This window comes from Anabrus simplex, chromosome 1 (assembly GCF_040414725.1).
Source record: "Anabrus simplex isolate iqAnaSimp1 chromosome 1, ASM4041472v1, whole genome shotgun sequence".
NCBI classification, from domain to species: Eukaryota; Metazoa; Arthropoda; class Insecta; order Orthoptera; family Tettigoniidae; genus Anabrus; species Anabrus simplex.
Genome location: NC_090265.1, coordinates 1211113268 through 1211126477, shown reverse-complemented (window position 1 = coordinate 1211126477; position 13210 = coordinate 1211113268).

Genomic DNA, 13210 nt, shown 5'->3' with positions numbered 1-13210 from the left:
AAATATTCCATAGTATATCAATCAACGTCAAAACAAGGAAATCTACAAAAATTCACTTGACACAAAATTAACAGGTAAAATAAGTCTTAAAAATGAACGTATGGAACAATTTGATATCAAGACACATTATTTCACCTGTTCATAAGGAATTCTGCGGAGCACAGCACAGATCCTCTAATAATAATAATAATAATAATAATAATAATACGAATATGTGACAACTTAGTTGGTTATCTGTCAGCTTTCAATTTTCATGGCTAAGGTTCGTATCTTGGTAATCATTAGTCGCCTCCAGTGATACCAAGTGCAGGGCCTCCGAGTTGACGCCTGATAAGAGACTTACGTATCGATGAGAATGGGACCCTACCGAATATGAATTATAATGCTGAAGTCGGCCGAAACACACCTAGACCGCGAACCACCGGAATTAATAAATGAAGGTTAAAATCCCCGATCCGGGCGGGAAATAAACCCACGACCCTCTGGAACAGAAGGTCATAGAGCCGGACCAAATCATGGTGAAAGTTATAATTACTATTTTCAACTGAAAATATTTGAAAGGAAGATCGAAATTCAAACCTGAGCAAACTCGTGATGAGCCCGCGTGTTTACAACGAGCCCGGAGGATGCTGCATATATTGAAAATTTTAAAGCAAGGTAAGAAGAGGAAGCAGAAGAAGAAAAAATTGTCTTTGGTCCTCAACCTACATCCAAAGTCCCTCTGTTGGTGGAGACAGTAGAATAACATCCACGGTATCCTCTTCCTGTCGTAAGGTGGGACCAGGGATTCTCAAATTGTGAGAGTCCATTGCTGATCGCGATTCTCCTAGCTGAGTCTGGGATTGCTTCCACAGGCTCCTCATTTCCAGCTTTCCTATCTGACCTCCCTTAGTTAACTGTTGTTCTCTTCCGACCCTGACGGTATTAGGTTTACGAGGTCTACGGAGTCCTTCAACTTCACGCCCTTCGTGGCCCTTTTCTTTCTTCTACCGATACATTAATTATTCAAAAGAATGACCTTAAACTTAGTGTTAGGTGTAAATAAAGGGTGGTTGCCTAGCTGAACTCCCTGGGCCAGTATTACAAGATGAGCGATAGTATTTCCACGATATAGCAAGGAAATTTCCCTTTTATCGAAAAAAAATTACCTTCATGGAAATTTACTGGCTAATATTACCACTACGTCTGCTGCATATGTAGAAATAACGGTATACTTCTGCTGTATATATAAATATAACAGTACCTAAACTAGTACCAATTGATATTAATGACCTGATGTAAAATGACGGTGTATCAAATACGCTTATCCGAAGTAAGGTCCTCGTAAAAATTAAAATAGTAACTCACCCCATTGGCTGTAAATGACTTCTATCGTCATCCGTTTGAAATCACAAATTTCTTGCAATGTTCGCTCATTATACTGTATTTATGCCACGGCCTTATCTCCTTAGATTTAAACATCACGAAATATCCTTGCCTCAAAATCTTGTCTTTATATAACTAAATGTCACGCAGTATCGTAACTGCTTGTTATACTACATCATTGTTAGCTTTTTAATTTGCCGCTACAGAAAGTAATCCGTTAGAATATTAAACATACGTAGATTAAATTTCTCTATTTTTGGAAGGTTTTCAATAACATTTCCCTTTTTGTCCCTGACTGTATTTTTCAGTAATTCTTCCGTATGCCGAGGGAAATTTCCCTCTATCTCTAATACTGGCCTATGTGATTCCCGTAGCCTTAGAAATTACCTGGGATATATAATAAATGAAGAGAATGCGTTACATAGTATGTGTCCGCTATCGTCTCTTATAATTCTCATGGTTTAACTGTGAACGTATCATTTCCCCACAGTAATGAAATACAAGAGAATATTACGCCTCTGAGAAAAGAAAGTCACCCCTTCCATCATGTTAGCAAAACTGCAATATGTGAGGGCGAAGAAGCAAGCAGGCTGTCTGTATTTGAGGGAGCGAGCAAGTGGCCGGCAATTAGATGGGCAACACATAATTGAAACGGCCGTCAGTGGAACCATCTGTTGGCAGACGTGGGAAGCTTGGCACACTACAGCTGACTCTGCTCACCCGTTCTACCAATCGATACCCAGGTTCTTTTTATTTGTTATGGCGAGTCTCTTAACAATTCCGCGAGTTGCCAAGGGGATGTTATTTGCTTTGGGGAATGGAATTACGAAGAAAGATGGAGGGAGCGGGCTTGAAAGAGGATTCTTGTAGTGAAGGCATTTCAATAGCACTCTCGAGCTAGGAGCTCAGTATGTATAGGGCTGCCTCCTTCCATCTGTACACAGATTTACCATGTACCACTTGTGCTGGGACAATATCGTCATCACATCTGCCATTGCACCCTTTCACTTTCCTTCCTATTTTCTTTTCGAATGTCACGATACGCTAACGGAGCAGTATTCATGCTGAAAGCAGCACACTGAACTGAAGGTGCATTCGTTTGCAAATGTAGCAAACATTCTAACAAGATAGTCCATGGCAAAGATTGCTACTTGAAATTTCGCTTGTCAAAGCACCCAACTAAGTAAATATTCACCATCATATCTCCTTATAATAATAATAATAATAATAATAATAATAATAATAATAATAATAATAATAATAATAATAATAATAATAATAATAATAATAATAATCTCTGGCCACATTAAAACTTCGCTGTAGGCTCGATTCCTGGTCAGGAAATTGGAACATTTAGAAACGAGATTTCCACTTTTGGAGAGGCACATGGCCCCGAGGTTCACTCAGTCTACACGAAAATTTAGTAGGACCACAGGGTAATTTCTAATGATAAAGGCAGCTGGTCTAATCAATGTCAAGGTTATTTATGTTGGAAGCCTTTGTCTTCCACTGCTCCTACTGCCTGCGCCGAAATAGCTTTGCATGTTTTATTTTTGAATTATATTTATCATTGGTCACAAAAGGTTTTGTCACGCTGGTTTTGGCAGGACAATCACTCAACTCTTTGATTTGCCATAACGATTTCATCCAAATAAATTCTTATTCCCTTATCCTACACTTCATTCCAGAAATGAACTATATTATGAAAGCTCCCTTAAAAAGCTGTTTTTTATATAGTTCTATAATTTCCTATTTCCATAGTCTCCTTTTACATATCGTCGCTGTTCCCGTGGAAACCACAATGTGATAATATGTATGGAGAAATACTAACCCGCAGCGCATATATGATGAAGACTGAGAATACTTTGACGGTATTCGGACAATATTTAACTTTAGATGACTGGGTGAGTGGGCCGTGCGGTTAGGGGCACGCAGCAGTGAGCTTGCATCTGGGAGATAGTGGGTTCGAACCCCACTGTCGGAAGCCCGGAAGATGGATTTCCGTGGTTTCCCATTTTCACATCAGACAAAAAAGTGGGTTGTACCTTAATTAAGGTCACGGCTGCTTCTTTTCCACTCCTAGGCCTTACCTATCCCATCGTCAACGTAAGACCTATCTGTGTCTATGCGACGTAAAGCAAATTAAAAAAGAACCTTAGATTACAGAACCTTACTGGCCAAAGTTCTAAGCTAAAATATTTTGCATGGAATTTCTTGCAGGCGCAACGATGATATACAATTGAATAAACGTGTACTATGTAGCTTTCCCTCCTCTTTTTTTAAACTCAGTTTACCTACGAATATCTACACACAAAACTTCATACTTTCAGTGCCAAATTCCCTGTTCTCATTTATATTTTGGAAACGATGCCGTCGATGTTTGACCTCTACCCGAATCATCTCCATCATCGTCGTCATCGTCCTTTTCCTATTCATGCATTCATCAAAATGAGCGTACGGTACTTTCTTTTACACCAATATTAGCACTAAGATATATCCATGGTTTTTTGCAAGGAGAATGTTTGCCTTCATGGTATTTCACAATTCCTGTCTAAATTTATCCTAAATTGTATCTTCATGCTGGTTTGCCATCTGGTCATTGAATGTATTCAATACATTATTTCCTGCTTCCTTGTTCTTACAACAACGATTCATTATACTGCACTACTGAATACAGTTCAAGTAATCTATCAGTGCTTCAGTATTCGCCGTGTATCCTACTCTCCTGCTATTAGTGATTTGTCATCATCGTTATTATTTACTGGTTCTTTGGCATCTAATCTCGCATTAAACTGCCTTGTAGGTAGATATACACTGTCTGAAGAAAATAATTCCAACACCAGCCTCTGTGGCTAAAACTAGATATATTAAATTGACTTTCAACCAAATGTACGAACATCCACTAACCAACGACAGCCCTTCGTCCTAATTAGCTGAATACAAAGCAGATCACGATATGGGTTCAGGACTGTATGTACAGTAGTCCCATGTCCAACTTATAGAAATATGAAATTACTAATCTTATCTAACCTTAGCTTAGGATTCCTCTATAATTATATAGTATTACCAAATATCTATCTACACAAATATTAACTAACTTATACAAACAAATAAGTCATAGGTTTCGGTTTACAAAACCTTTCCTCTTGTAAGTTCACTTGTCAGTTACTTTTTAACCCAAAGCAGATGCAAGTTCATAACTGACGAAAATTAATGCCAGGTTCCTTTCTTTAAAATTTTCTTTGAAAAACCTTGTCAATCTCTTACACTCTTACTCACACTGCTTTTACTCCCTCTACGAGGAAAAAGTCAATAAGGCTGACAGTAGACAGAGTCCAAAAGTTTGGAAAACAGCATAACCACCTTAAAGATAGGGATTGACCTTATCATGCAGATGTTTTGTAGTACACTAGCGAAAATTATCTTACTGTTTTTAGTATTCTGAAATTCAAGCTATTCTACATCATCCATTTTTAACAATTAAAGGTTAAAATTCGCCATTTAAATCGTGAATTTTGAAATGGCCTTTATTAGTTGGATTGCCTTGTTTTATCGACTAAAGCAGGAGAGTTTCATCAATGTGAAGGACCTTATTGTCACTATCATAATCGTTTCAACTGAGGTTGACCTTTCAGGACTATTTTAAATTTAACTGCATTGATGAACTGGCAGTTTCATTTTTGATGTTTGGTATATTTCCCTAGGAGTCTGATGTGAGGGATGTAGATCTACTGTCATCTTCATTGGTACATGAACATTATATTCTTGTTAGAATTTAGATTCATGAATTCCGAAATCGTCTTTCACGTCTTTTAACTGCTCCACTTGTTTCACTCTTGTTGAATTACAAGATATATACTTATTAGTAACAAATGATATATTAAAATTTAATGAAATGATAAGATCGAAAAATGCATACTAAACGACATAGAGGAGTTTATTTCATAACCAGAGTGGTCCAAGTAAAAATTGAAACGATCGCGAAACAATTGACATGAACTCCAGAATTTATAAACTTCAGCCTGCTCTCCGGAAGAAAAGCACTAAAAATTAGCTAACATGAAGTATCGGAGCTAAGCAAGAGACGTCGATCGTAACCCACATAAAGTCTCAAAGCGTTTGGAACCCTTCATCGTGTCTCCCATGACCTCTATGTATGGGGGCCGTAAAATAACACCCAAGGTATCCCCATACGGTATCCGTAAGAGAAAACTAAAAGTTCCCCTGAGCTCTTAACTTGGAAGCGTGGATTGGCGACGAAGGATACCTTAGCTGAGTCCTGGCATTTTCCCCCTTACTCGTGCCAGGCTCCTCACTTTCATCTATCCTATCCGATCTACCTTGGTCACAACTTGATCTTTTCCGACCCCCACGATATTAGATTTACGAGGCCCGGGGACTCTTTCATTTTCACGCCCGTCGTGTCCCTTACCTTTCTTTGGTCGATACCTTCATTGTTCGAAGTTTCGGACCCCTTCAATTTTTCACTCTTGTTAGTGTTAGTAGAAGATGGTTTCCTAGTTGCACTTCCTCTTAAATCTATAGTGGCCACCACCACCACCACCTGCCACCCTGCCTCCTACCCCGCAATGCGAGCTTTGGCACTCCACCGATCCGGGCCTGTATGTATTTTAATTATATGGAGGGAAATCGACTCTCGAATTCATCCCAGAATTATCCTAAAGGATTCAGGTTGGCGTTTTGCGATGACCATTCATTTTCCGGTAACGTTATGGTCAACAAACCATTCCTAATACCTTGCTGTATGGCAAGAAGTACTAGATGTGGGTATTGCCATTCGGCATCACCAAAATGGATATCCACAGCAGATAATAAGGATTTGGTAAAATGGTATGGTATCCTTCATCGAGATAATCGTGCAGTGCAATTAGAACGACACATTAAGCTCAGGAAAATCAACCTCAAACCAATGAATTTTCCTTCCGTAAAGTATGAGTCAAAGCAGTTATTTATTTGTGTGTTTATTTTTCCTAACTGTAATATTACGTCTACTATCTTTTTGTAAAATTGAGGATCCTTGTGGTCACACACAGTACGTGCGCTGATACTCTTATGAAAATATACCGTATGATTCAGCCGTCCCTACCAATGTAGTTTTATACAACCCGCAATATTAATCCGTCCTAAAAACATATTCCCTGCCGGTATGCTCAGACAACACAATCGGATATCTTGGTATTTACCGCCTCACAATGAGAGGACGTCGTAATATTCTACTCGCATTAAACACTGGAAGGCATGCGTGTGATGTCTAAGTCATATAAACCATGACACGCCAGCGAAACACTAAATTTATACTGTGACCGCAGTAAACCGAATAAATGCTATAAGCTGCACAGTGTTCCGTACGGAAACGTAGCGTTGTTACCAAAGGCGAGTCTGGGACGAAGATTCTATATTTTTGAAATATTGTTTAATGCGTACCGCACGTAATTTAAATTTAAAACCCGCTTTCATGCTAATTGTGTGTGAATTAATGTGTTTGTGTATCTAGAAGGGCCGATTAGTTAACAGGTAAGACACATACGGACCAAAATTAATAGGAACCCAACTGCCCTGATAATGTTTTATCGCTGAAAATGCTCGATGTGATGACCGTTTTGGTTTACGTACTTTCGGGCCTGGTGTCCAATAATTCGTCTTGCGCGCTGAAGCATTCCAGGTGCAATTGCTAGGCAGGTGTCCGTGATGAGTTGCCGGAGCTCTTCAGGGTTTTCCGGCCCTTGACTCTAAAAGACGTTCTTCAAATGCCCCTACAATAAGAAGTCTAACGGCGTTAAATCCGTTGATCTGGGAAGCAAGAATCAGGGCCAATTTCCCTGGCAGTTCCTCGTTCAGATGGTTACGAACGGGTAAAGTCGAATGTGGCTGAGCTCCACCCTGTTGCAACCACATCATCAAAATATCGTGCAAGGGAACGTCCTCCAGCAGCAGTTGGAGTTCATGATACAGAAAGTGCAGGTAGCGTGGGACCATCCAATAGCCCTCAAATAGATTCAAACAGGCGATCCCCCAAGATTCCACACCACATATTCACTCCCCATCGTACTTGATGGGCCGCCTGTCGCATTCATTGAGGACTGTCCGGACTCCAATAGGGCATGTTGTGTCATGTGGCAATCCCATTATTGTGGAAGCGTGATTCGTTCAAAAACAAGATGTGCATCATTGTCCAGTCTGCCAAATAGCCACCGGCAGAACTCCATTCGAGCTTCGAAATCCCGCCCATTGAGTTCTTGGTGTAGCTCAAGATGGTATGGGTGAAATTTATGTTCATGCACTACTCGCTAGACAGACAGCTGTCTGGTGTTCACCTGTCGTGCAATCGCCCTTGTACTGATGTGCGGATTATTGCGAGCTGCCATCAGAACGACCTCTTCTGTTTCACCCGATGTAACGGGCCTATCGCGGACTGGCGTTTGGTTGGAAATCACGCCTGTTGTCCCTAGGTGTCTTTCAACACGGCGGAATGTTTTAGCAGCCTGGAGTCGCTTCTCAGGGTACCCTTCCGAGTTCAGACGTAGTGCCTCGCACGCGTTTTGTCTTGCTTCCCCATAAATGTGGATCATGTTAACGAATTCCTCTGTGGAAAACCTGCCGACTGACAGCAGAGATTACATTCAGGCCCTAACCTGTGGACTATGGGCAGGGCACAAGACGAATAACAGCGTCGTTCTACTGTTCGATTGTAGCAAACGTGGCCTGCGTTTACGTATTCAAACATCATATCGATGCAAAAATGTTTGAACGATGCAGGATTCCAACCGTCGATGGCACATGCCTTCGATTACTAGGCTAACGCCTAACCACATCCGCAACGCTACACCGCTGGGAACGTGTTGGTATTACGACGGGATTAGAGTACTTACGCCATTCGGTTCAGTGTTTAAAACATTAATTACTGCACTGTTGCCTAGTTTTTGCATTGATTCTCCTCTTCGTTACGCCTGGTCACGAGGCACGACACATTAACATATTTATATAGTCAAATCATGTCGCTACACGATTTCAAGGCGTCATGTTTCGCGATCGGACGATATAACCTTTCGGTAGGGTTAGGAATCGTTTGCAAAATGTGTTCACTGAGCGTTACTACCATACAATACGCTTGCAGGGGAATAGCCAACTTATAACCAAGTACCACTTAGTTGGGTTGCATAAAACTACATTGGAAGGGGTAGCTGAATCACATGGCATATGAGCCTAATTCGAAAACCCTTTTCTAGGCATGCCATATTATGGCAGGTCGTGACACTAACTGTGTACTGCCCAGTGACGTAGTTCTTCACCAGACATGAGGCTTGGCGTTCTGAGAAAAAATATTAGGTATATGAGCAGCTAGTCAACCTTATTTGTCCTAATAGGCAACATGTATGATCCGGAGTTTACACTTTAAATGTGCTTTTTTCTGATTTAAAATGTCATGCAAAATTGAAAAGTGTATTCAGAATGTACAAATAATAACTCAAACACCTAAACTAATGTATAGAAATGTCACGCGAAGCAAGTACGCGAACTCATCGGTCTGACGTCATCATCTAGGTATGCTTTGAGAAACGTGGACACAGTTCACATATTTCTCATCATTTTAGTATCTAGTTAAATTCGACTTGTACGTGTCGTGTTGATCTGAGTGTTATTTCTTGTATTTAACATTAACCTTGCAAAGACAATGCGGCACAAAATGTTATAAATAATGTAATGTTCCAATGTGCACTGATGTATCGCATACTACCCCGAACAAATTATTCATCTACGAGCTAAAGTATCCTAAACTGGGAATAAATTGTAAATATGATAAAAAAGCTTTCGGGATTTTTCTGAGTCAAGAATACAAGGTGAAATTCTGTACGTTTCGCAGAGAACATGCTCCGCGTCTTCAGAAGGACATCTCGACTGTTCACGAGGAAGACTTCTCCGATAATTATGGTTTCAATTTAAGAATGCTTTACTGTTGGTCTATAGTAAGTGGTACTCTCGTTCGTCACTAGATGGCTCACTATACGCTGGCCCTCCAAGTGGGAGATTACGACACCATCTAAGCTCCAAATGAGATGTTTTTGTTGCACCATATATGCGTTTCGAAGTGACGTCAAGGTCATCAGATGAATCAGGGATGAATATGGTTGAAGAGATAAATAGAAATAAACATAATAAAATGAAATAAATTGCAACGAAACACTCACAGGTCATAGAAGAATAGAGGGGGAGGGGTGAATAGCAGGTGTACATACGTTATGAAAATATGACATTTGACACATAATCTGGAATGAACCATCTGGTGATGAGGAGAGTGTGAATGAGGAAAACAGAAACAAATTAAGACTGGTGAATGGATAAGGAGGAGAACTACATACGTAAATCCTTAATGGTTGGCAACCGTGTATTACATAATTGATAGCCAGTGTCCCTGTTGAAATTGTTAAGATTTTAACGTATTTTCACAGCTTCCAGTATAATCCTGGGTAAGAGCTCGAACATCTTGGAACACAACACCATGACCCGACAATAGAGCGTGCTCAGCTGTTGCTGACTTGTCTGGCTGGTTGAGACGGATATTTCCTTGATGTTCCTTGATATGAGTATCAATGGACCGGAATGTTTGGTCAATGTATACCTTGCCGCAAGTACAGGGAATTTTGTACAACCTAGGATACAATTGTTGGGACAATATGTCCTTGCTTTTACCTAAATTGTGAGCAGTTTTAAGGACTGTGAAAAACATTGTTTTTTATATTGCACTTGCAGAGGACTTTGGCAATTCGATCTGTGGTATTGTGAATGTAAGATAGGAAGGCAGCTTCCCTCACTTTAAACTTTGCTTAGTCGTCTCTCTGGGACGCACGGATCTATGAGTCTGTACTTCGTTGAAACCATTACACTTGAACGTATCTCCTGGATATTTCATGGCTCAAAAATTCGTGGCACCCTCATGGCGAGTGTCGTAAGAATGCTCTGTTTTCGGCGAGAACCTGCATGAAGGCAGCGATTTGTATGGGTAGGCTTACGATAGACGGTATGTCATAAGGATCCGTTCGGTTTGTTTCTTATGGAAGATATAAGAAAGGACACGAGCCATGAAAACATCGATATAAGCATTAGGAAGACATTGATTTTGGTGTGCCGTAGAAGTGTCAGTGATATGTAAAAAAATTATTAATGTGAAGATTATTTCTTTATATAAGATGCGTATATTTGAACTTTTAATCACTTTTCTATGTATTCTTTTCTAGTGGTGAAACTTCGTATTTTAATATATGGTTCCAAAAACAGTTAGTGGATTTATAAAACAAATTGAATGCTTAAATTGAATCTGGGCATATAAAAGTTGATGATATGAATCTATACATGAAAATAGTTTACTAGAAACTCTAGGGGTTAAAAGTCAAGTTATGAATTTCACAGGAAAAGTCCTCTCAGTTTTAATTACTGCGTTGATGGGGTGAAAGTTCCTTTTAGGGATCATTGTAAGTATCTAGATGATAATATATGGAATGATGATCATTGCGGTAATCACATAAATGGTATTATAAATAAAGGGTACAGATCTTTGCACATGGTTATGAGTGTGTTTAGGGGTTGTAGTAAGGATATAAAGGAGAGGGCATATAAGTCTCTGATAAGACCCCAGCTGCAGTATGGTTCCATTGTACGGGACCTTCACCAGGATTACTTGATTGGAGAACTGGAAAAAATCCAAAGGATAGCAGCTCGATTTGATCTGGGTGATTTCCGACAAAGGAGTAGCGTTACAAAAGTGTTGCAAAGTTTGGGCTGGGAAAACTTGGGAGAAAGAAGACGAGCTGCTCGACTAAGTTGTATGTTCCGAGCTGTCAGCGGAGAGATGGCGTGGAATGACATTAGTAGACGAATAGGTTTGAGTGATGTCTTTAAAAGTAGGAAAATCACAATATGAAGGTAAATTTGGAATTCAATAAGGCAAATTGGGGCAAATATTCCTTTATAGGAAGGGGAGTTAGGGATTGAAATCATTTAAGAAAAAGCTTGGAAAACAATAGATAGTGAACCTGCCACCTGGGCGACTGTCATAAATGCAGATAGGAATTGATTGATTGATTGATTGATTGATTGATTGATTGATTGATTGATTGATTGATTGATTGATTGATTGATTGATTGATTGATTGATTGATTGATTGATTGATTGATTGAAACGGATTTGGCAAATACGTCCACCCGTTCTACTGGAACGATTTGATTTATTTTTATTTCAATCCCACAGAAGTTACCTGCGGGTGAATTATGAGACAGTGATAGGTCTTTATGTTCAGTCCACTTTGAGTAATACTAAAATCAAATCACTAAATGACCATCCCAATAATTCCAGGCGAGGGCTTATTCTAACCCGCAATACACTCTGCAGTTATAAGGTTGCTAAGCGATTGGCACTTGCATTAATATTCTGCTATATGCGATTTTCATCCTTAGTAATATCATAGCATGCAGCCATGTATGATTACTACCTGTCAGCCGGAGAGTATACACTTTCTCTGAACACAGAAGAATACTATCCTCTGCTAGGTACTATTTGATTCTCTAACCTTTACCAGATTCTAGATATACTCACCAGATGGCAGTACGTTCCTAATAACGTACGTGCTGCAAAGAGAAAAAGTTCACGTGCACTCCGAGTGCGCTTCGTATATTGTGTCGCGTATAGAGTGAAGTGCCATACAAATGGGAAGGCGTGCTAGCTGTTCACACCGAAATCTCTACGTCGTGCGCTCAGCTCAGTTTGGCGCGAGGCGTTTTAGGGTGGTCACAAACTAATGCCGTTATCCAAGGTCACTAGAAACAGTTTATTGATGGAAAACAGTTACTTACAATTGAAAATTAGAAAAGAGAATCGTATGTAGGTTCATGAATTTAATGAAGAAGGTTTTACTTTCGGAGAATTCTATCGTTTGTGCAGAGATGCAAGACTAAATCCCGATAAATATTACGATTACTTAAGAGTCTAAAAATACCTTCAACCGTCCAAACCTTGTAACGGCAATATGGCAAAAAGTAGCAGAGAAGTATTGGGAGAGATTGAATTTTTCCAGTTGTCTAGGAGCACTGGTCATTTAACACGTGAAAATGCCCGGCCAAATCACGCTCGTTATATAAAGTATTTTTCAATATTGTTACAAGCTCTTGTTGATGCAGATTGCAAGCTACTTGCTGTTGATAGTGGGGAAGATGGATATCACATTGATGGAGGAAATTTTAGATTTACTCGTAACACAAATTATTGGAAAATACACACTAAATATTCCACCAGCACGAGAACTCCCACAGATTCAGGATATCGCTCCTTTTGTTATCTCAGATTTCTGTAATGGCACTGGATCTGTAGCTTGGCAGTATAATTACACTTAGCATATAGAGTTTATCACAATAACAAAATGGAGTAAATGTGCGACAATTATATTAATTCATAAATATAAATATTTACTTCCAAGCCCACTACTAGCCTGCAGAGTGGTATTAGGCCTATTCTTCATGTTACCACCCTCCGTTGGCAAAAATATAAATCGATGTGACAGAGCCTGGGAGATTCTACGCACTTTGTCACACGAGTCCCGATTTTGATTCCCGAGAGAGTCGGGAATTTTAACCATAATTAGTAAATTCCGCTGGCACGAGGGCTGAGTGTATGTGTCGTCTTCATTATTTTCTATCACGTTTCGATATTTCGCATTCCCCTGCCTTTACGCCTGGGAGTTCACAGACTGGCGTGTTATCTTCACATTTTTGGTCTGGAGGTCGTTATTATGTTACTGTACTTCGGAAACAAAATTTATTAACAGCATTTTTTATT